This window comes from Solanum stenotomum, chromosome 7 (genome assembly GCF_019186545.1).
Source record: "Solanum stenotomum isolate F172 chromosome 7, ASM1918654v1, whole genome shotgun sequence".
In the NCBI taxonomy this organism is placed as follows: Eukaryota; Viridiplantae; Streptophyta; class Magnoliopsida; order Solanales; family Solanaceae; genus Solanum; species Solanum stenotomum.
In genome coordinates this window covers 50,904,005-50,925,268 of record NC_064288.1, presented here as the reverse complement: position 1 = coordinate 50,925,268, position 21,264 = coordinate 50,904,005, and the positions used below count along the sequence as shown (strand labels likewise).

At 32.4% G+C, this 21,264-nt stretch overlaps 1 protein-coding gene and 2 pseudogenes across 1 annotated transcript in view; all 3 read right to left on the bottom strand.

Moving 5' to 3' along the window:
* Positions 1-21,264, bottom strand: part of LOC125871861 (uncharacterized) — a 40,826-nt gene that overhangs the window by 6,195 nt on the left and 13,367 nt on the right. The window lies entirely within an intron of this gene.
* LOC125869997 (uncharacterized) lies at positions 12,543-16,345 on the bottom strand (annotated as a pseudogene).
* Positions 18,590-20,467, bottom strand: LOC125871868 (pathogenesis-related leaf protein 4-like; annotated as a pseudogene).

The following is a 21,264-nucleotide window of genomic DNA, read 5'->3' as shown; positions in this document are numbered from 1 at the left end:
TTTTCATTTTGCAGGGCTAAATTGATCTATTTTGACCTTTTCACTGCACTATTGCAGGTTGGATTTTTAAAGATACGAAAATTTGATTTCTATTACTGTTCGTTAAAATGTAAAATATTGGGTTTGATTTCAGTTTTTATGTGTTAAAATTGATTTCAGTTATTATCTGTTAAAATGTAAAATGTTGGGCCCGTGCTCATGACCCTCTAGTATATTCTCTTATTCTATAAGTGGGAGTTCAGCCTACCAAGCAGGACTCCGTCGACATGTCTGCTTGTGCACTTGGGTAATATCGTCATTTCACTATTTCGCCTCTTTCTGGACACGCGTCCTCAAATTTCATCCGATAGAAGACCACAACTTCCATTTTCCTCCACCTCAAATTTCTGGACACGCGTCCTCAGTTGCTTTCAGCAGAAAACCACAACTTCCATCTTCCTCTACTTTGCTTGCATCCGCTTCTGCTTACTGAAGTTCTCCGCTTTGCTTCTGCTTCTTCAATTCCGATGAGTATTTCTTGAATAGAAGAACCCAAAGTTCTGGAAAAAAACCATTTTTATGCCTAACATCTTGTAAAAAATAGTTGATTTAATCTTCTATAGTTCTATTTTGAAGTTTTCCTATATAGTGCTGTTCAGATTTCTATAAAGTTTTATGTGCCTTTAGGACAAATATTGTTGTGCTGGTTCCCGTACCCATGTACATGAACGAGTATATGATGAATTTATAGAGAAGGTAAAGGTACGTGTAATGAGACCTGTAGTTGGTGATCCATTCAGGAAAGGTGTTGAACAACGTACTCCCTCTCTTTTTCTCCCTCTTCTTGTCCCATTATGTTTATGTTCTGCTTTAACGACTACAAACTTTCATATTTGACATTTCTCTGCATTTTTCCAACCCAAAGTTGGCTCTAAACTGATTTGTAAGGTATCTATTCTATTTCCATTTTCATCACACTACCATGTAGCGTCTGTAGTGTCTGTCTCTCCTAAACCATTAGGCGGAAAATAGTCCTCCCAAGAGCCTCTTCTTTTATTTCGTCACATGACAAATCTAAAGTGTCTACTTTCACGCAAGATTTCTTAAAGTATCTATCTTCTAAGTGACAAAATTTACTAAATCATTTGGCTTATAACTTAAAGTCTCCTGTTCTGAAGCTAATATCATTACAATAGACATCATAGATCGACTCAGAACAATTTCAGAAGATTCTTAGGTACATAAGAGAAGGCCATGACAGCTCTGCCACCCTTGAATGTCGTCATGATACAATTGGCTCCAAAGGATACTCTTCAAATTCAAGTAAGTTATGATATGAACCTATTGTGGCAAAAGCGCTATTTCAAATTTTTTGTGGCTGAAAGTTGCTATTGTTGACATAGACTTCACTCGCTTGCCTCATATATAAAATTCGAGGTTCTTTCATCACTTCCAGTATGGCATGCTATAGTGCAATTTTGAATCACCTATGCTCACCCTTTACAGAGGCTTTCATCTGAATGTCTTCTGTTTATCATCATCAAAATTTAAAATCATCACCTTTAGTTCTCCCTTTCCCTGCTCTTTCCACACACCATTAAGATATTTAAACAGCATAAAATCAACATTTGTAACAAGGTAGATAAAATCTGTAGATTCTTTGGGGTTAGAGCACAGCTGGCTAGGGATTAAATGAATACCTGTTTAAGAGATCATTGCTGGCTGTCTGTTATGTGCCGATATGTGCATTGGAAATTTGAAGTTAAAAATAGTGATCTATATAAAATGAATATGAGTAGTATTTTTTGATCTATTTTTAGCTGCACTACTCATTGTTAAAGTTCCTTCAGTTGATTGTTAATGTTAGCTGCACTTTGACTGGTTCTATTGTGAATTTAACATTATAAAACGGAGTGTTTTACTGATTATCCTATCTTAATTACCATAATTTTCCTGTCTGACAAAAGTTGCATCTGTATATAATAATCACATTGTAGCGAGTACAGTTTAGTTGTTATTGTAACCCATCAGTTGGGATGTTCTGGTGCTCAATTAGGCTTCTAGCCGTTGGAATGCAATAACAACATATCCCGTTGACAATTACATGTCTTTCTTCGTTGTTCCATGCTTATGAAAAAATAGATGAACATGCCACTCATACAACAAATATTAGCTACTTTACTTAGGACGTGCAGGGTAGCACTTAACGCCTACTGCAAATTTTTCCAGCCAGCAAACACCACCATCTCCACACCTCTGCTCTCTCTTCCTCTTCTCTTGTCGTCAGCCTTGCACTTTGGTGGAGTTCATCACAGCTGCGTCCTATTCCAGGTGAAAATACTTTACAGCTTTGATTTTGATTCCCTAACTATACTTCTACTATTTGACTTTGCAATCTTTTTGTAATTCGTTTGTATACAAGAATTTGTTGACGTTCCTTTGGCTTTTCCGTTTTTCGCTCTGTTTCAGCTCCTCTTCTTCTTGACTTTGTGCTTCTCTGTATTTTGCGCTTTCTTAACCTACCACTTTTTGCTGTTTCTAAGCTTCATCCTATCTCAGCGACCGTCGTGTAATAAGATTCTAACTTGTAGATTTAGAGTGCCTTCGATTTTCCCCGCAATATTATATCTTTACAAGTTTCACGATTTTTAATGGAGATTGATAGACTAAATTTTGTATAGAAATATAAGTTGGAATGATAAGTTTAGCTATCTAGCACCAATAAACATTCTACTGTGTCATCCTCAATCTGTAAAGATATCTACTTTTAGGTGTAGTTTACTTTCTTTTCTAGTTGTATCCACATAGTTCCTGTGAACCATTGTAAATCTCATAGTGCTGCTCTTTCTTTTATTCATTTTCTCCCTATTCTCTAAGTATAAAAATGTAAATCTACAATTGTTTTCAATTTTATTTAACGCATAGTAGAAAGGTTTACTAATTTGTTACTTATTGAATGTTTGTAATTTCTGGTTTTTCATTTATACCAGAATTTTCACGCCTTTTATTATAGAATATGAATGTTCTTTATATGCCAAAATTGCCAGAAGAAGCTACATTTTCTGTTAACTGTTTGAACATTGATGAACTCTATATGAATATAATTGTTGCAGGCCATAGTAGAAAACAAAATGGCTGCTTGTGTTCTTAAAAACACAACAGGGAAATATGTATAATAATGGCAATGGAGCTCTCCAATTGTTTATACTGAGCTTGACAGGGATTATCAAATCTTCATTCTATACGTTCTTTCTCCTAATGTGCAGTTTAACACTTTATTGTCTATATTTGGATAGAACTAGAACCATTATCATATGTTAAATTAATTTTTGTAAATGCAGATTTTTACTGTATAAGGTACCGATAAAAATATACAAGTTATTTCCACCTATCAAGTAAACCAAAGATCAACTGTGCCCGAATGCGGAGGAATTTTCAAGACAAATTTACTTACACTATACTCATGTTGGGCCCGGGCTACTGTTACTAGTTACTCCTTATTAGAAGTGAGATTTTAGAGTACGAACACGGCACTACAAAGTTTTACACAAAGCATTTCAAATAGTACTATAAAATTCATTGTCGCTCATTAATTGTACACGTGTCTTTCAACATATACAACAACCCATATAAATAATTACTTTTCTGACTTTTTTTCCTCAGTTTCTCTCTCTATATATTCGTTTTTTTCCCTTTTTTCTACTTTCCATTCTCCCCTTTTACTCTCTTTGGTTTATCTTTGATCTTAAATTTTTCATAGATCTTTAAAATATTTTAAATTATTAATTATTATGAATTATAATATTTTGATTTTTACGTAGTTTACAAATATATAAATTTCATTTTTAAAAAATTGAAGATACCATACGCAAATTTACGATCAAACTTAAACTATTTGATTCTCGAGAAATAAAAAGTGACACATAAAATGGGACAGACGAAGGATAACTCTCAATTAAATTTATTTCACTTTTTATTTTCCATTTTTAACATAATTTTTCAAGTTGGATTTCCTATTGTAGACCCATTTAAATTTTACCTTTTTGTTTTAAACTAGAGAATTTGGTCGCACTTCGCGTGATCATTACGAATTAAATATTTTTGATTAATTTTATATTTACTCTGTTGTTTAATCGTAATATTAATGTTTGTTTTAGTACTATGAAGATTGTGAAACAAATAAAGCTTTTCAAATTTTATATCTATTAAATGAGCAAGAATATATTTTCTATCAAATAAGTTAAAATATATTTGCTAATAACAAATTCTTCCATTGCATGAAGTTGATCCTTTAATATATAATATATATTTCGGTGTACCATTCTCCTTAAATGTCTAAGAAATATCTCGTAATGTGAAATAACACTGTAATACTCCCTATGTCCCTAATTACTTGTCCACTTTTAAATTGACACATTTATTAAGAAATCAATTAATCACATAGTGAGTTTATCATTTTACCCCTATTAATTGTGAAGTAGATGAAAAGTTCTGCAATTTTTAATGTAATTAGTGATTTAATTGTGGGTATAATAGGTAAAAAAAATTGCTCTTTCTTGATTTGTCAAAATGGACAAGTAATTAGGGACAACTATAAAAGGAAAAGTGAACAAGTAATTAGGGACAGAGGGAGTACTAAACAAATGCATCAGCAAATGAAATTTATATTAAAAATATATTGAATAATGACGTAATGATACCTTAGTAGAATTTCCTATCTATTTTTTTTGAAAAAAAAAAACTTCACCCTTTCAATTTTGCTATATCTTCTTATTTAGTAGAAGAATCATCATTTATTATATTCTACTCCACCTTAATTTGTACCATCAGAGTTTTAAGAATAAACATTAAATTTTAAATCGAAATAAAAAATCATTGAAAAATGACAAAAAAAAAATACTATATGAAAATTAAAATAAGGTGCAAGAAAAGGCTTTTCACGATAATTTTTTGAAATATATTGATAACAATTAAAATGGAGCTGTTATTTTATCTTTAAAATTAAGTTTGATTGAATTGAAGTAGTAGAATGAGAAAAAATATTAAACTAATAACTTTTTAATGTTATTAAATGCATTTTCTTTTTAATTGAGTAGTAGATTAAAAGTTCTGAATTAGGATATTAAAATAATATCTTACTCTCTCCTTAATTATTATGATATTGCAAACATTTATTTTCCTTAAATGGTGATTCATTATCCATTTACAGTTATATCCAATTAATTTCTAATGTATTGACTGCGGTTATGGAATATTGAAATAATATCTTTATCTTTCCTGAATCATAATAAAATTATAATTTAACATTTATTTTTCTGAAATGATAATTTTGTTTTAATTCCTAGAACATATTGTTTACTATATTGAATGTAATTATAATAAAACATATTGTATTTAGTATGATAAAAGAACTCAAAAATTTGAGAAATTACATAAATAGTAATCCTAGCTTCTAAGAAATGTCACATCGTCATTTACATATCCAACTTTATATATATATATATATAAAAGAGTTAAAAAAGAAATAATAAGTGATTTAACAAAATTATATAAATAACATTAATGATGAGATGAAGATTAAGAAAAAACGTCAAATAAAGTAGTAGTATTGATGATGATAAAAGTTAAATAAATCATTTTTTTTATTATTTAAATTTTTAACATAAAATTTCCAATCTTTTAAAATTAAAAATAAAAAAAAATCGAGGCAATAATTATTTTAAAGAAAAATATAACCAAAATTGTCAGAAAAAATTGATAAAAATAAATAAGTATTTATTACTAAGAATGGTGTCACTACATTTTCTATTTTAACTTTATTGTTACATATGGATAAAAACTTTTAGAAGAAGAAATGATTCAAAAATTTAAAAATAATGAATCCTTAAATGGTGATTCCTTTTCCATTTACAACTTTTCAATTAATTTTTAATGTATTATATATGGTTATGGATATTGGAATAATAATTTTATCTTTCCTTAATCATAATAAATTATATTTTAACCTTTGTTTTTGTGAAATGATAATTTTCTTTTCATTCGTACAACGTATTGATTAAATATATTAAATGTAATTATAATAAAACATGTTGTATTTAGTATGACAAAAGAATTCAAAATTTTAAAAAATTAAATAAATAATAATCCTAACTTCTAAGAAATGTCACAAATATATATATATATATATATATATATATATATATGTATATCTAAGAAAATGATATAAATTACATTAATGATGAAATGAAGATTAAGGAAAGAAGTAAAAGAAATTAATAATAATATTGATGATGATAGGAGTTAAATAAATCATTTTTAATATTTTATAAATTTTTAATATAAATTTTTCAGTCTTTTAAAATTAGAAAATGCTAAAAAAAAAAACTAAAACTAAAAATCGAGGCAACAATTATTTGAAGGAAAAAATAACAAAAAATGTCAGAAACATTGATAAGAATAAATAAATATCTATTGCTAAGAAGGTGTCACCCCACATTTTCTATTTTAGCTTTATTGTTACATATAGATAGAAACTTTAAGATGAAGAATGATCCAAAAAATTTAAAAATGACAAATCAATTATGTAAAAATACATGTGTAATTCTTATAAAGTTATAATAACTAATTTCTTCAAATAAATAATTAAAAGAAAGAAAAAAATTTAATTAAGAAAATAATATAAATAACACTAATTATGAGATTAATAGCATTGATGAGGAAAGGAACTAAATATGATCATCTTTTTAAATTATTTTTTCAGAAAATATATATAAACTTTAATTAAAGATAAATAAGAAAAAAAAACTTTAATTAAAGATACAAAAATCAAGGCAAAATAAAAGAAGAAAGAAATTAGAAGAATAATGAGGTTGAAAGAAATAATATCTAATTTTCTCTCTTTTCAAATCACAAAGTAATTTTTGCTTGTTCTCCTCCTAATTTGATACGAATTCCATAAATAGAATGATTTTTTCTCCAAATAATTTTTCTTACCCTTTGAAACACTAATTTGCCTTCTTATAAATTTATCAACCATAATGAATTTTTTCTCCTTGTAGGAGGAATAAACATTTTTTCAAAAAGTGTTTTATTTTGAAGAGAAACTTTTGTTACATGATTTTTTTCTTTACATCAATGTCTTCACAAGAATCATGATATATTCTCTCTCTCTCTTTTGTTAAAAAAGTCACATGACCTAAAAATTTGATGGACATCTTAGCGACATAAGTTGATACCATATATTCATCATTATCGTCAGAAGAAGAAGAGCCAAAGTGAAGAAATTTGTTCATATATATATATATATATATATATATATAAGTTCATGCTCTTAGATATTATTTTATTACTTTAGCTGGCATCGACATTTTTGTAAATCTGATATCTACTTTGGAACATTTTATAATGTGGCATAGGCTGACAATTGAGATCATAAATTTAAAAATAATAAAATTTAATTTATTATAATACTAATATCAATATCATAAAGATATATATATATATATNGCTGACATTTATGTTTTCATTTTTTTAATTTTTTCTTTTATACTTTATATAAATAAATTTTTTATGTAAAAAGTATTATAAATCATAATAATTAATAGCTTAAAATATTTGAAAACATATAAAAAGTTTTTGTTAACTTTCAAAATTTCATCTATACCACATAAATTGGGAGAAATATAGATATATTGATATTTTAAATTGCTAATTATTGTGAGTTATAGTTGTTATACCCCATTTTAACCGGGTTAGAATAGTGTACAACATTTTGGAGATTTCTAAAGTTAATAACTAAGTCAAGAAGTCGCCACCTAATTATTACGGTGAATTAGGACACCTAAATTGATTAAAGTTATTTTCTAAAGTTAACTTCATTTTAAGGTCTGCTAAACATGAGATTCTAGGTACGGGTTCAACTAATCTAAAGGGAAGGGAGTTAGGCATCCTTTAAGATCCATTAAAAATGGTTAACCGGCCGAACTTAAATAATTAATTAGGCTAAGTGTAAGAGCTAAAATGCTAATCATGAAGATGTAAAAGATGTATAAATGCTAAATCTCAAGTAACTTAAAAAACTAATGCGCGGAAAAACACTTCTTGTGAAAAGTCGCCTTGTTGAAAACGTATGGAAGTAAAATAGTTTTGTAAAAAGTTAAATTAGTTTATTGAATAATGATGACTTGAATCCATTTGAATTTAATAAGAAATACGAATTTTATCAAAAATGAAGTATTAGAAGTAGTAAAAGAAGATCTAGTAAACTTAACTAAATTTAGAGGGAAAAGTTTAAGATTCGAATAAATTCAAGAACTTACAAGTTAAAGAATAAATTTTATAATAAAATCTGTAAATGTAAACCCCAAAAAAAGAGTTGGAGCAAAAAATGTTATAGTGATTATTTTGACAAAAATATTTGAAACCAAAATTAGTAACTGCAAGAAAATTTCAATAAGGAATATTTCTAACTTAACAAAGTTGGTTTCTTAAACTTTTTTTGTCTTTTTAAAGAAATAACGGCTCTCTTTTATGTGATAAAAGCAAGTGTTCATAGCTACTGCACGAGGGTCAAAGGGAATTCCAACTAAAGCCTAGCTATTAATCATTACATATAAGGGAGCACATAACACATAGACAAACATAAAATGTTAATCACATCAATATAATCAAATAAAACAAGCTAAAATAAATGAGGAAATTAGTAGTTATGCTCGACTTTAACAGAAGGAATTGATCTCCTCCGTTACTAGAGGTCTGAACAGTATGAAGCGGGAAAGAATAAGAATGTGCCGACTCCATGTATAAGGTATGCAAGCTCCATGCAATAATGGTATCGTTGAGTCCCATAGGGGACTCTTCGGCTTCGATGTGCGTGCAAAACAGAGAAAAGAACAAGGAGGGAAAGTTAGAAAAAGAAATAATTCTCAAACAGTTAATAAAAGTATAAAAATAGAGCAAGTTATACGGAACTCGATTTATAAAACAAAAGACTAGCATGTACAGAAGTATGGCATTATTCTTGTGTATTAAAGTACAAGACATAGTGCATGATTAGAAAAGCCACTTCAATGGAGGGATCTTAAGTAATACATTTTAACAGACATAATTTTATACATATGTGTACATTAATGAATGTTAAGTGGGATTTAATAAGACATGACCTTTAGTAAAAGTGGAAACCTTTTGTTAGTTGAGAAAGTTTTCAGATAGTAGTACTGAACTAAATATAAATCTACTCCTAACGTATGCATTTTCTTATACTAAACTTAGCTAGCCAGTGATAGGTCGAGATTTCTAGGCTGATATGCAAACATATGGGAATATACAGTGAACAGTTCAAATTAAAATGAATAAAATTTACAGAGTGATATATCCCTTATGCATGACTTGTAACAACAAAACAATCGTCGGCATCGAATAAATAAGAATACGTTTAGATTTTCACCTTTTGTGGAGCAGTGAACTTGGTCGCTGATCAAAGATCTAATCTCGTTCCTCCGACAAAATCAAGCAAAATAGAGAATATAATAGAAAATATTTCGTGAGATGATGTTGAAATATAAGAGAGGAGCGTTCTTGAGAATGATTAAACTTGTTCCTGATTTCTTTTGCAAGCAGAAACTCCTTTTTTTTTCAAAGCCAAAAAAACTCCCCCCTCAAAGGCTAACAGAGGCAAGTATTTATAGAATAGGCTTTAAGATTTTGGTTTTTCATTTGGGCGGGATTTCATCTTTGATTTTTGAATTCATGGTCAAAGAGAGTCGTTTGAAATAAAAAAACGTTGAGATTTGGATGAATCTGTCCTTCACATGATACTTCAGATTTATGCTCGAAATAGTGAGCCTTTTTCTGAAGTCGGATCTGCTATGCATTGGACTTATACACATCTTGATGATATGCTAAAGTAGGTGTACAGAACTTGCACAAAAATGGTGAGGAAATTCTGCCATGACTAAAAAAAAATGTATTTACGCTAGAAGAGGAATGGAAAGGCTGCTGCTGAGAATTTTGAATTAGGGTTGAAGGTGTGAAGGGTATTTTTGGATTATTGATAAGTTATATGGGCTGGCTGATCATTTGGATTAATGGGTAGATGGGCTGCTACGTTTGGGCTGGAAATTGGACAGATTGACATTAAATAAAAGGCTGAAAATTTGATCTATTTTGAGATTCAATTAGGCCCAACTTTCATGGCTTTTCTTTCTTTTTAATTAACTCGTTTGAGCTTCTATAATATATATTACGTAAAAGTTTAGAAAGTAAGAAACTTAAAATACATACTATTTTAAACAAGACGACATTTAAGTAATAATAGTAATATAATTTTAAAATAGGAAGATCATAAAAAAAAATAGTGAATTATAAAGTATTTGATTTATTAGCAATTTAGAAGCTCAACGAAATAAATTAGAAGAAGGGAGGGATAAAATTTGGTGTCAACAGCTTGTCCCTCTTTGACCAGAGACGATGAAAGAGTTTTTGGGCAAAGAAGTTGACGTAGGAGCCAATTTTGTCCCGACCAAAAAATACGACCTTGGGAGAGTATGAGACAGTATGATCATTGGATAACTTATGAGATATAGGATTTTGAAAACAAAGTAGTCGCACGCTTACAAAAGTTGTCCCAGTATTGAATTATGATGTTACTGGTATTGTGATCTAGGAGAGTATTTAAGATTGTAATCGAGTAGAGTTCGAGATAGACCTTTGACCTTTGTTGGAAAGCTAAACTTTCTCAATAAATTGCCCCAGTTCACTGCTTAGATGAAGTTCCACATTGTGCTAAAACTCCTGCAGAACTCAAACTTGACAAAACAGTTAATAATATTAAACATAAAGCATGGTGCGATAAACATATGGAAATAACACCTCCTGGGTGTGAATTTATGAAAATGCGGCCTTGCAAGCCGAAATGACTTAATGAGATAAAATCTTACAAAATTTATGAAAAAGGGGTTTAAGGCCGATGATTCATGAAAAATGATGCTTTTCAGCGATGATTAATGAAAATGAGGCCTTAACCAAATAAATTATGGATATGAGGCTTTTAGCCAAATGATTAAAAAATGAAACCTTTTAAGCCAGGTGATTTATGACAAGGAGGTCTTTGAAAGCAATGCAAACTGGTAAAGAATTTATGCAGTATATTTGAAAGCATCTGTGCAATCAACTAAAAACATTTGTGCAATGCATTAGAAAGCGATAAAGCCATGTAGAATTTCTTTTTAAATACTTGAAAATATTTGTGCATTTGAAGATATTCATTTGTGCGAAATATAAAGCATTTGAAAATATTTAGAAGCATTTATGCATTGCATTTGAAATAATTGAAGGCATTTGTGCAGTGTATTTGAAAATATGCATTTGTGCGAGGCATTTGTGCGGTGCATTTGAAAATATTTGAAAGCATTTGTGCAGTGCGTTTAAAGTATTTGAAAGCATGCATGCGAAAAATCTGAAAGCATTTGTGCGATGCGTTTGAAAAATATCTCGAAGCAAATGTGCAGTGCGATTGGAAATATCTGAAAGCATTTGTGCAATGCATTTAAAGGCATTTATGCAGAGCAAAATCATGTGCATTGTTTTATTAAATAATATTTGTTATCAACACATTTGAAAACTTATAAAGCTTTACTTATAAGTTTTCGAATTATAAATTTATAAGTAAGTAACTCAAACCACTCGACATAGAGTCGTTTCGATGCTATGAATGTTATTGACTTCTCAGCTTCTGGTAATTCTGATAAACCTGCACTCAAAGAAAAAATTATAAGTTTTGGGGGGAGGTTGATTCGCGTTGACTTTGAAGGTCTGGCTCTTCATACTTCTTTCTTCCACCTTTGGTTGGACTCATAACCTCCGTCAATTCTAAATCTTGGTTAAATGGATAACAAGAAAATAAATAAAACGAAAACATTTGATTGAAAATCATATTTGAAAATAAGATAAAATTATATACGTATATATATCAATAAAGAATTTTGTCGAACTTCAAATTGTGACATATCATGAAACAAAGCGAACGTCCTTTATCTGAAGTCTTTCTTCTGTTGGATGATTCGATTGACCATATACTCTTCAAATATCTTGATATCTTCTTGCAATGATGCCCTTAAAAATAGTCCCAGTTTTGGCGAAAGAGATACGTTGTCTTTTGGTTATGATGATACCAAACCTTCTGTAGGCTGCACACTATTCTATCAAGGCACCAAGGCAAACATAGTCTAAGGATACAATAGAAATTGAAATAAAGGGGCCGAACCCTCCTCGGGTTGCCTACGTATCCGAATGGAATCAGGCCATACGTAGTTCGCTACATACAAAGAAATGGAAAAATGAAAAAAAAAAAATCTAATAAAGTGACCGAAGCCGATATAGGCCGCCACGTATCCCACCAAGGGTATCAGGTCAAGCGTAGTTCATATTACATAGAAAGGAAATTTTGCAAAACTTACTAAAAGACCAAACCGATGTGGATTTCCTACGTATCCCGCCATGGGAATCAGGTCAAGACGTAGTTTCAATACATGACAAAAGATTACAAGAAAATGAAATAGAAACCTCTAGATGTAGTATCTCTTAACCGCATCTGCATTGATAGCTTTTGGCCATATCTTGCCATCCATCTCTGCTAGAATCAAAGCTCCTCCAGTCAGTACTCGGTGAACCATGTAAGGTCCTTGCCAATTAGGTGCAAACTTCCCCTTAGCTTCATCTTGGTGTGGGAATATTCGCTTCAACACCAATTGTCCCGGTTCAAACTGCCTCAATCTTACTTTCTTGTTGAAAGCTTTGGTCATCCTGTGTTGATAAAGTTGCCCGTGACAAACTGCATTCATTCTTTTTTCATCAATGAGCATCAATTGTTCATACCGCTTTTGCATCCACTTGGCATCACTTAACTCAGCTTCTTGGATGATCCTCAGAGATGGTATTTCAACTTCCATTGGTAATACTGCTTCTGTTCCATAAACCAAAAGATAAGGTGTTGCCCCAGTCGAAGTCCTGATTGTGGTGCGGTAGCCAAGAAGGGCAAATGACAAACTCTCATGCCAATGTTTGTAGTTATCAATCATTTTTCGTAATATCTTTTTGATATTTTTGTTGGCGGCCTCAACTGCTCCATTCATCTGATGTCGATAAGGAGTGGAATTGCGATGAATAATTTTGAACTTTTCACATATCTCATGCATCAAGCCACTGTTGAGATTAGCTCCATTATCTGTAATAATTGACTCGGGGATCCCAAATCTACAAATGATGTTATTGCGAACAAAATCTGTCACCACCTTCTTTGTCACAGACTTGTATGAAGATGCTTCTACCCACTTTGTGAAGTAATCAATAGCTACCAAAATGAACCTGTGTCCATTTGAGGCGGCTGGCTCAATAGGGCCAATGACATCCATGCCCCAAGCTGCAAATGGCCAAGGAGAATTTGTCACATTTAGCTCATTCGGTGGAACCCGAATCAAATCACCATGAATCTGACATTGATGACACTTTCTCACAAAACGGATGCAATCTGTTTCCATGGTCATCCAAAAATATCCAGCTCGTAGAATCTTCTTTGCCAAAGTGAAACCATTCGTGTGTGGCCCACATGTACCCCCGTGTATTTCTTCAATCAACTTGCTTGCCTCTTGAGAGTCAACACATCTTAAAAATCCCAAATCTGGAGTTCTCCTATATAGGATTTCTCCACTTAGGAAAAAGTGATTTGCGAGTCTCCGAAGTGTCCTCTTTTGAACATTGTTTACTCCTTCTGGATAGTCTCCTTCTCTGAGATACCTCTTAATGTCATAGTACCAAGGATCTCCATCCGGTTCTTCATCTACATGGAAACAATAAGTTGGTTGATCCTGCACATTGACCTTGATTGGATCTATATAGTTTTTGTCTGGATGTTGAATCATAGAAGCCAGGGTTGCCAACGCATCTGCAAACTCGTTCTGAGCTCGTGGAATATGCTTGAATTCTATCTTGACGAATTTCTTGCACAATTCTTTCACACACAACAAATATGGGAGTATCTTCACATTCTTGGTGCTCCATTCGCCTTGAACCTGATGAATCAATAAGTCGGAATCACCTATAACTAACAATTCTTGTATATTCATGTCAACAGCCATTCTAAGCCCAAGAATACAAGCCTCGTACTCCGCCATATTATTTGTGCATAAGAATCTGAACTTTGTTGAGATAGGATAATGTTGACCTGATTCTGAAATCAACACTGCTCCAGCACCGACTCCTTTGGAATTTGCAGCACCATCAAAAAACATTCTCCAACCGGGATATTCTTCGGAAATATCCTCTCCAATAAATAAAACCTCTTCATCAGGGAAATAAGTTTTAAGAGGCATGTACTCTTCATCCACGGGATTTTCAGCGAGATGATCAGCTAGCGCTTGTCCCTTGATGGCCTTTTGAGTGACATAAACAATGTCGAATTCACATAGCAAAATTTGCCACTTCGCCAACCTTCCAGTGGGCATAGGCTTCTGAAATATATATTTGAGTGGATCCATCCTTGAGATGAGAAAAGTGGTATACGCACATAAATAATGTCTCAGCTTTTGTGCAACCCAAGTCAAAGCACAACAAGTGCGCTCCAATAAAGTATATCGAGCTTCATAAGGAGTGAACTTTTTGCTCAAGTAATATATAGCTTGCTCCTTCTTTCCAGTTTCGTCATGTTGTCCCAGCACACATCCAAATGCATTGTCAGACACTGACAAATACAACAACAATGGTCTTCCAGATTCTGGGGGCACCAAGACTGGTGGACTAGATAAATACTGCTTGATTCTGTCAAAAGCTTTCTGACAATCTTCCGTCCATTTTGTTGCAGCATCTTTCCTCAGCAACTTGAAAATTGGCTCGCAAATTACTGTAGATTGTGCAATGAATCGACTAATGTAATTGAGGCGACCAAGAAAACTCATTACATCTTTTCGACTCCTTGGAGGAGGCAAATCTTGAATAGCCTTTATCTTTGAAGGATCCAGCTCTATCCCTTTCCTACTCACGATGAAACCCAACAGCTTCCCGGCAGGGACACCAAATGCACACTTTGCGGGATTTAACTTCAGATTGTACCGCCTTAATCTGTCAAAGAACTTCTTCAAATCTGTTATATGATCTAAGCTCTTCCGTGACTTGATGATGACATCATCCACATAAACTTCAATCTCCTTATGGATCATATCATGAAATATGGTAGTCATAGCTCTCATATATGTTGCCCCTGCATTCTTGAGTCCAAAAGGCATTACCCGATAACAATACTCCCCAAGGCGTGATGAATGCAGTTTTCTCCGTATCCTTTACATCCATTAGAATCTGATGATATCCTACAAAACAATCAACAAATGACTGCAACTCATGCTTTGCACAATTATCAATAAGTATATGAATGTTTGGGAGAGGAAAGTCATCCTTCGGGCTAGCCTTGTTGAGATCTCGATAATCTACGCATACTCTGATTTTTCCATCTTTCTTTGGCACTGGTACTATGTTGGCCAACCACGTGGGATANTTCCATCTTTCTTTGATCACTGGTACTATGTTAGCCAACCACGTGGGATACTTGGTGACCCGGATGACATTGGCATCAAATTGCTTGGAGACTTCTTCCTTAACCCTTAAACTCAAATCAGGTTTGATCTTTCTCGGCTTTTGCTTTACTAGGGGGCAAGAGGGATCAATTGGCAACCTGTGTGAAACAATATCTGTGCTTAGACCCGGCATATCATCATAAGACCATGCGAACACATCCGTGTATTGTCTCAAAAGATCAATAAGTTCTTTTCTTTGGGACGGAGTCAAATGGACACTAATTCTTGTATCTCTCACCAATTCTGCTGAATCTCCCAAATTTATCGTCTCAGTTTCATCCAAATTTGGCTTTTCTTTATTCTCAAAATGTTCAAACTCCTTGGTCAACTCTCCAGGCGGCACATCTTCTTCATATTCTGCAAAAGTTTGTTCACTGTTCGGGGTTTGTTCGCTTGTTTCATTACATGTCACATTCTTGGCATTGACAGATTTATTAGTTTGCCTGCTGAAAGAGAGAGAAGAAATAAAATAAAATAAATAATCAAAGACAAATTTTAAAATTTAAAGCAGAAAAAAGGTAACATAGATTTGACATTTAAGCTTTCAAAAGATGGAGGCAAAACTTATCAAATTCAAAAACACAATTCAGGCCTCAATTTGAATCATGTTGTTTTGTTAATTCTAATACAATCATCTACCAAGATTCCCGGAGAACCGGGGACGGGTTACAAGTCCAATTGTTCAAAGCATCTTCAGGCATAGCATCCCATATGGTCGGGGCCTCAGTGCAATCCTCCAAAATCATATTGCATTATGCTTCTTCAATAAACAAGTTTTTGAGTCCTTCTGTGAGGTTATCTTCAACAGCTTCTTCTAATCCTTGTGCAGCAAACGCCTTGGAAAATGACTGATTCAAGGGAGGGATAGGTTGTGGTAAGGGAATGTCACTTTTCCTTTTGAGATTAGCCGATGAGATTTCTTCAGGAGTAGGCTCGTATCCAAGACCAAAGGTGTATTTCTGACCAGGCAATTGAATTGGTTCCACTATTCCATCCAATTTCGCTTCAAGACCTTGACCCGGGATAAAACCATTCTTCAACATTTCCCAAGCCACCATCATAAGCACACGTGGCAAATTTGCCTTTCCTACTTGAGTAGCACACACAATTTCCCTAATATGGAATACAGACCCATCCAACTCTTCCATACTTTCAATAACAGGAATTGAATTTTCAGGATATATTGAGTTGTTACCTTCTCCATGAACAACAATTTCCTGATGGTTCCAAACAAATTTCAAGGTCTGGTGCAAAGTGGAAGGAACCACACCAGCCATATGAATCCATGGCCTTCCAAGTAATAAATTATAACTAGCAGCTATATCCAACACTTGGAATTCCACAATGAACTCCACAGGTCCAATTTGCAATGGCAAATCAATTTCTCCAATGACTCCTCTTTGTGTCCCGTCAAAGCCTCTAACCCGTACATGACTTTCACGAATCTTTCCAATGTCGATTCCCAAAGCTCGAAGAGTGGTGAAAGGGCATATGTTAACAGCTGAACCATTATCAATCAGAACCCTTGAAATAAACTTATCCCTACATCTGACAGTAATGTTCAACGCTTTGTTATGTCCCAAACCTTCAGGCAACAACTCATCTTCATGAAAAGTGACTTTGTTAGCTTCTAAAACTTGTCCTACCATGGCAGAAAAGTTCTCACTGGTGGTCTCAGCTGGAACATATACTTCACTTAAAACCTTCACCAAAGCGTTCCTATGAGTTGCAGAATTCATCAGTAAGGCCATTAAGGAAATTTGAGCAGGAGTTTTCTTCAGCTGTTCAACAACTGAATATTCCTTAGTTGGCATCTTCCTCCAGAAATCTTCCACTTCAGCCTCTATCACAACCTTTTTTTGGTTGTTTTCCTTGTTTGGTCCTCCTCGTGCAACTTCTTCAGGGATATAACAACGCCCGGATCTTGTCATTCCTGCAGCAGCGGCTTCTACAACTATCTTTCCTTTTCCTTTGTCCCTTGCATCAGTCGAGTAATCCCAAGGAACTGCTTTAGTGTCAAAAGGGGATGATTGAGCNTCTGCCACTGAACTCATAACCAAGATTATATTAATTAGGGAAAAAATACTTATATCCCCCAAAAAGTAAAATATTTATCTTTAAATATAGATAAATATTTTATTACTTTTCATACTCCCTTTTTATTTTAAAATGACATATATCTATATTTATTCGCGCGTTGACGTCATGTTGATGTCAATGTTCACTTTTTTTTCCTTTCTGATACCATCACAGTATAATATAGTCATATATGAATATACTCTGATGGTATCAAAGAGTAACCGAGTAGTTTCTTCATTGAAGGTCTGTCTCTTCCTTTTTGATATCATCAAAGTATAGTATACTCTAGTGGTATCAATGAGTAACTAAATAGTGTTTTCATTAAGGTTTGCTCCAGTCCTTCGATGAGAATACTCAGTCATCCATGATATCATTACGGTATATCTACATGCTATCGTGGTATCATTGAGGTATGTTTCAATTCTTCAATATTTTTTAAAAAAAATTCTACTAATTTAGGATTTAATAAATAAGATTGTGACTTTAATAATTTTCTCTTAATTAGTTCATTAAAAAAAAAAGTTAAATCCTATATGACACCGATAAAGCAGACAGACTAACAGAGTATCACAAAAGAATAATTCATAGTAGTGATACTGATGTCATATTGATATCATGTGCGAAATAAGAAAGAAGAAAGTGGGTAAGCGGATAAATAGTTTGGGGCATGGTCCATTAATAAGGGTAAATAGTTTGATAATTAATTTACTTATACAATTATTCTATTAATTTACGTAGAACCAATCATTTTTAATCTTATTTAAAGAAAGACAAAATTTTAGAAAGATAAAATAGGAATAACTTTATGTAGTTATGTTTAATGGAAACAAGTCGCACTATACCATGAACATATGGTACGTGGAGTTATTGATACTAGCAACATCAAAGGGAAATACTAATTTTATTTAATACTAGCAACATGCCATAAGTTAACACACTTTAGTAAGGACGTTGTCCGACCCAATTGCCTACGGGATCATAGTTGCAAGAAATGAACCACCATCCATTGTTGCAATGAGCTCGGCCACAACCTAATCGAATTGAGTTGCGCCGGACTACTTGAGTATAGTGTCCGCATACTTTCCCACTAGCACATAATTGGTTGGTAGCATAATTGTAGTTTGGCTTTTTTGACACCCACAATTGCACGACACGCCTCCCAGTGTAGTCTCCCCCCGCCCTTGGCAAGGTTCTCCCCAGCACCTGAATGAATCAAGTTGCAATCACCAATTCTTGAGTTGGCATAGTTTTGTGCTCGGGTTGCCAAGCTGGCATCCCATGACATTGGCCCAACCCCGACTTGGGCACGGGCATCGTTGTGAACCGCAAGATAGTCTTGGGGTGAATTTTGGGTTTCACAAGAGTGAAATGTGGCTAATACCAAAAAACAAATCATATATATATAAAAATAAAAAAGAGAACCCTAGGCCCGCCTATGTAGCGCCACCACAAATCAGGATTCCTTTTTAATTTATTTATTTTCAAAACTAGTCTTCCCCTTTCGTGAAAACTTGTGACTTTTATGAAAAATTGTGACTTCTATGAAAAGTTGTGACTTTTATGAAATGTTGTGACTTTTATGAAAGGTTGTGATGTTTATGAAAGGTTGTGACCTTTTCGAAGGTTGTGACTTTTCCAAAGAGTAGTGACCTTTCCGATAAGGCACAATAAGCATTTGCTCACACTACCATTTGTTGTCTATGAATAGAGGGATTTCCTCTCATTTTAAAGCAACGAAAATTCTGAACTCTTTCTTCTTCTTCTGCACAATTAAATGTTCATGTATTTTGCTCCTATTGAGTGGCTTACTGACACCATTGTTTTTGTATCAATACATTGGTGAATAAAATCGTTCCATCATGAGATGATCTAACTCTTTAAACCTCAGGTTTTAGAGGGGAATAATTTTCTTAAGGGGACATTATGCATTTAGTGGACTTGGTTTTTTCCTTTCTATTTCATTCTATTTTTATATATCCTGGTATTTTTTTACAGTCATTAATTTATGCTTATGATATTAATTGTTGTTTTTGAGTACATGTTTTAAACTCTGTTGTTTATGTTTCTGCAAAGTTATTGTCTCCAGTTATATCAAATATATACACATATAGTAGGTATATTCATTTTTTGCAGAAAATAATTATTATACTCAGTTCCAAAAATTCATGTTTTGATATTCTATATAAAATTCTATAACTTAAAAGTATTATATATAAGCTTACATATTATCTATTTTTACATAGATATGAAGTTTCTCACTTATCAATTGAAGAAATTCATTATGCAAGTTCAAAAGTTATAATTACTTTCATGTTCAAGCGTAATTTCTTTTTTGAATCTGTTAACAAATTTTTGAATTTTTCCCTGAGACATATATCACAATTGTATAATCCATGCAACTAAAATGTGTTCTTTTTCTTATGAAATGCCTTAGTATATGTATTCTTATTTCCTTCTTTATGTATAATCCATGCAACTAAAATGTGTTCTTTTTCTTACGAAATGCCTTTGTATATATATTCTTATTTTCTTCTTTATTTTCCTTTTAATTCCGCAATAATGCATTCATTAGAGGTTCTTGAGTTATGTGATAATGACAAATAATCAAATTCATGTTGGAATATTGCTAATATTTTTTTAAGAACCTATTTTTTCTATTATTTTTATTGTATGGATGTTAGTAAAGGATTAAAGGATTAATTGCAAGTTCAATGCAATTATTATTTATGATCGCGCGAAGCACGGACAAATTACCTAGTGAGTAATAATGAGATGTTAAACAACCCCATTTTGCTTTAGGTCTAGCGGAGAGAGAACAAATTTAAGTTATTGTGATTATGGATATGAGATAAAAGGTGTATATACAAGTACATTGTGGAATTTTGTTTAGATGTGTGAAGAAAATTCAAAGAAATTATATGAGGAATGACAAAAATGGTCTCTTATCTTTGGCAGTAGATTCAAAATAATCTCTCGTATTGTATTTAGTTGAACGAGTTTGGTCCTTAAGTTTGTTAAAAGTGAGCACTTTTGGACTCGATCAGATATTTATCAAACTCTAAACGTTAAAATGTAATCGAAATTGTGAAAATTATTAAATTTCAAAAATGTAGAATTTTGTTTGCATGTGAAGAAAATTCAAAGGAGATTGGTACAGTGCATGTGGTATGAAACGAGGAATACTACATGCTTTAAAGAATAGTCATGATATATTCTTTAATCTTGGACGTTCATTTTCTTGAAAATCATATTACCAAGATAAGGTTAAAACTTAAACCTGAGAACAAGTTATTTTGAAATAATTAATTTCAGAATAAATTGTTTCATCATGTATATATGACATAACTTATTCCATCACTATGGCAAAATGGTGGGATTAATCCAAGAATTATCTATACGTGGAATAAAATAATCCTATATTTTATTCTGAAATTATTATACTTTATACCTAACACCAAACGACTCCAAGTGTTTTACAATAGGTAGAGTACTATTCACTCTCAATAGTTATATACAAGTCTATAATATGTCGAATGATCCAAATCGTAATTAAATTTCATTTTTTCAATAAATGGGGCTTGCACGT